The sequence below is a fragment of the Oxyura jamaicensis genome, chromosome 2, assembly GCF_011077185.1.
Source record: "Oxyura jamaicensis isolate SHBP4307 breed ruddy duck chromosome 2, BPBGC_Ojam_1.0, whole genome shotgun sequence".
NCBI classification, from domain to species: Eukaryota; Metazoa; Chordata; class Aves; order Anseriformes; family Anatidae; genus Oxyura; species Oxyura jamaicensis.
This window is the reverse complement of record NC_048894.1, coordinates 5,602,473-5,606,722: the sequence shown is the minus strand read 5'-3', so window position 1 is coordinate 5,606,722 and position 4,250 is coordinate 5,602,473. Positions and strand designations below refer to the sequence as shown.

The 4,250-nt window shown below is 55.0% G+C and overlaps 1 protein-coding gene across 1 annotated transcript in view; it reads right to left on the bottom strand.

The window, feature by feature from the left end:
- CSRNP1 (cysteine and serine rich nuclear protein 1) overlaps window positions 1–400 on the bottom strand; it is a 12,257-nt gene extending 11,857 nt beyond the window's left edge. The window contains exon 1 of the mRNA XM_035318333.1: window positions 173–400. The gene's annotated coding sequence lies outside the window, so the exon portion shown is untranslated. The remainder of the gene's footprint in view (window positions 1–172) is intronic.
- Window positions 401–4,250: the final 3,850 nt, after the last annotated feature.

Here is a 4,250-nt window from a genome sequence, read left to right as displayed (position 1 = left end):
CCCCCCCCCCCCCCCCCCAGCTCCCTTCACCCCCAGCCCGGCTGGGAAGGAGGGGGGGCCGGGGGGACAGTCAACCAGACCCCGACCCCCCCAAACCCCCCATCACGGATTCACCCCCAAAACCCCCCGGCACGAACCCAAACCCCCCAGATAACCCAGCCAACCCCCTTACCTGAGGAGGCGGCGGCGGGTGTCGGCGGCGGCTCCGGCTGCAGTGGCGGTGGCGGTGCCTGGCGCGGCGCCTCCCGCTCTGCCGCTGCCGGGGCTGCGCCGCGCCGCGCTGCCCTTTTTCGTCAGTGGAAAACTCCGGGCTCTGACGCAGGCGGTGACAGGAGCGGGGCCGGCTCGGCCCCGGGCCCGCCCGGTTTCCTGCTTCTCTTCTCCCCCCCCCTCCCTCCCTTCCTCCGTTCCCCGGGCGGGGCGCTGAAGCTCGGCTTAGCCTGGCCCCGCCGCCGCCATCCCGCCCGGCCCGCCGGGGGCGCTGCCCCTGAGGGGCCGTTGAGGCGCCGGGTGGCGGCCGCACGGGGTGGGGGACACGGGGTGGGGGGGAGGCGACACACGGTTAAGGAGTGGCTCGAGGAAGGTTAAGGAGTGGATTGGGTGTATCAAGTGGGGTGCTACCGGGGGTGGGAGTTGTGTCTGTGATGGGATTCAAATGGGTTTGGGGGACTCAGGATGTTCGGAGCCTGCAAAGGGTTGGGGACCCACAACCACTCCGGGACCCCAAAATAGGTTTGAATGCCTCAGAGGATTCAGATCCCACAAGGGGTTGGGGACCAACAGACACACTGGGACCCCCGAATGGCGTTGGATGCTTCAAGATACTCAGACCCCATAAGGGGTTTGGGACCCACAGGCATGCTGGGACCCCAAAATGGGTTTGGATGCCTCAGAGAATTCAGAATTCACATGGCATGTGGGGACCCACAACCACTCTGGACCCCAAAATGGGTTTGGACACCTCAGGGTGTTCAGATCCCACAAGGGGTTGGGCACCCACAACCACTCTGGGACCCAAAAATGGGTTTGGATGCCTTGGTGTTTAGATCGCACAAAGGGTTGGGGACCTACAGCCATGCTGAGACCCAAAATTGGTTTGGATGCTTCAGAGAATTCAGATTCCACAAGGGTTTGGTGACCCACAGGCACACTGGGACCCCAAAATGGGTTTGGATGTCTCAGAGGATTCAGATCCCACCTGGCATCTGGGGACTCACAAGCAACAAACCCCCAGGATCCACAGCTTGGACCCCGAAATGGATTTGGGCCTCACAGATGACTTGGTCCCTTCAGGGTTTTGGGACCCACAGGCAATGGGTTTGAGCCCAACAAGGTGTTTGGGCTTCCACATGAGTTTTGGGATCCATGGGCACAGCTTGGACACAAACCTGAATTAGGACCCCATAGGTTTGGGCCCCACAAGGTGTTTTGGGACCCATGAGCAAGAACTGACCTCTGAAAGGGGTTTGAGCCCCTCAAAGAGCTTCTCAGGCAGGCTGGGCCACAAAAGGGATTTGGGACCCAAGAGGTGTTTGGGCCCTATTGCTGAGTGTAGATCCCCCAAGGGGATTTGGGCCCCCAGAATTGATTTAGAGCCCCTGGACATAGGTTGGCCACCAAATAAGTTTGATCCTTTTGAGAAAGAGTTGTCCTCTAAGGTACCCCAGAAAGGACTTTGGCCCTATAAGTAAGGTTTGGCCCTCAGAAGGATTTAAGGCCCCGCCAGCAAGAGTTGTGATATTTTATGGGTTCATGTCGCAGTGCAGTTCTACCAGCAGATGCGTCTTGGGGGGATGGAGGGACATTAAAAGTGATGATTTTTATTCCACTCCCTGCCAGTGCAGGGCCCTATGAGCAGCAGGGTTAGTGGGACAGGAAGAGATGCGGTGGGGACTTTGAAAGTGGTATTAAAAAGATGGTGAAGGAGGACTTTTTTTTTTTTTTTTTTTTTTAATTATTTTTGCTGAGCGTGCATTATGTGTGAGTTTTCTTGTGGCAAGGAAGGTGTTGCAAACCCTGGAGTTTGGGGGGCAGCGGGGAGCCTGGGGCACCAGGTTCCCCCAGCTCTGGTTGCTGTGGTGTTCAGCTGAAGATGTTGACACGCCACCAGGAGCTTCCAGAGAGCTGCAGGTTTCTGACCCGAGTGATCAAACCCCTTCCATCAGCAGGCGAGGCACAGGTTTACCTGGAATTGCTCAGTTTTGCTCTTTTGCTGTATTTTTGCCCCACAAGCTGGAGCTGGACCATCAACAAGCAGCGTGGTGAGAATCCCTGGGTTATGATGCTGCCTTCTCTCAGGGATGCTCCTTAAAACCTAAAGCTCTAACACCTAACAGTGACAGCTCCCAAAGCACGGCAGGGATGAGCTGAATTTGTTTCACAGATGCAGACGTCGTGGAGGCAATACGTAACTGCAGACGGTGCCCTGCTGCCGGGTGGGTCCTGCCTTTGAGGCACGAGGGCCTTCCTGAACATGACGGCGTGCAGCACTCGGTCGCCAAAGGAGTGGTTTTCCTGAGGTTTCGTTTACCATGTTTGGACACAGCTGTGATTAATATTTCCTAACAGGAAGACGTCATGCGTGCAGGCTTTCCTCTTCGGGGTTCGGGTCGCGGCTGACCAAGTTCAGGTTGTACGCTGGCTCCTCGCTTCCTCCGGCTCGCAGACTACACCCGGCGGCTCCGTGTCGGACCCCAGCGGCTGCGGTCGCCCATCGCCGAGCCCGACGCGGGTCCTGGCGCCGATGTGGTGTCACCATGCCATCCCTGGGGACCCGGAGAGCTTTGGTATGGTGGGACCGGAACCTAACCTCGCTTCTCTATCAGACGTGGCTGTGGGATGAGGGGGAGGTCACTGGTCACCGTCCCTTAGCCGTGCTTGGCACGAAACCCAGGGCATGGGGGAAAGGGGATATCCTGGAAAAAGTTTGGGAAGGCTACCAGCGACCTCCAGGTTTCACTTCTTCCCTTGCTCTTATTTATTTCGATGAAAGTAAAGCCACTGTGGGCTAGAGCCCCGTGCAGGACAGAAATTATTCAGTGGTTCAATCATGCAGTGAGCAATTCTGACCCCAGTCTGCACGTTTCTGTGTATCTGAGAAAGAAAGGTGCTTTGAACCAAAACTTTCTGGCTCTTCTTTTTGAATCAGCATTTCTTGTTTTAAAATCAGCCTGAAAACATTACATGCATAAATAAGTGGAAGCTTACACAGAAGGGTGATTAGCCATCAAATAACATAAGACGCTTTCCTGTGTAGGTTGAATGAAATATTTCACTTTGACTCAATGTGCATTTTGTTGATGTTGCATCTCTGAGACTCCATCCTCCAACAAATGAACTCAAGAGGAAAAAAAAAAAAAAAACAAAAAACATGCTACTGTTTCTTTTTAACCTGAACCACTGAACCGGGTTGTTTGTTTTTAGCATGGTTTTTCATCTCGGGAGGAATATACTCCTCTCCCTTGTGCCCAGGAAAGCCCTCGCTGTGCTCCTTTGCCAAAGGCTGCTGGCAGCACCGGCCCGGAGCTGGGTTCCCTGGCTGGGTGCCATGCGAGCACTGCTCCAGTGGGAGGAAATTCCCTGCTGACCAGCCCAGCAAAGCGCAGCAGCTGAGACCAAGAGCAGGATGCAGCGGGAAGGACCGGAGGAAGATGCTGCAAGATGCACAGGGCAGCCAGATAAGGGGGGGGGGGGGGAGCAAGCCCTGCATGCTGACCTCCTCACCACCCCTGCAGCACGAACAGCATTTTCCTTGGGTACAAAGCCTCTAGGTGCTTTCCAACCTTGTCCTCTTCTGCACGTAAAAGAAATGAATGTGTAGGTTTCATCATGCACTGTGCAGTCCCGATAAGCTGCCACTGCTGGGCTGCCTGTCCTGCTGCCAGGGCTCCATCCCACCCCACACATCTGAAACACAAGTTAAACCGGGGCCTTGAGATTTTTATTTTATTTTATTTTATTTTTTTCCCTAAAAGATGGGCTTTAGAGTGAAAAATCGGAGGCTTAGCTTCAAACAAACCTGGGGCTGCTCACCTCCCCTGGCTGTGTGGATGTGATGGTGATGTCCTGCTTCTTCCTCATTGACTCTACTCTGCCACAACTCCGTGAGAACCTGCTCCTGCTTTGGGCTGATGCTGGACAACAGTTGAATCTGTAGCACTTCAGGCCCTATATGCTGTGCTGTTATATACTCACTGAGTGGTTACGGATGCGTTTAGTGACACGTGCTAACTGCTGTCTGCTCCTCATGT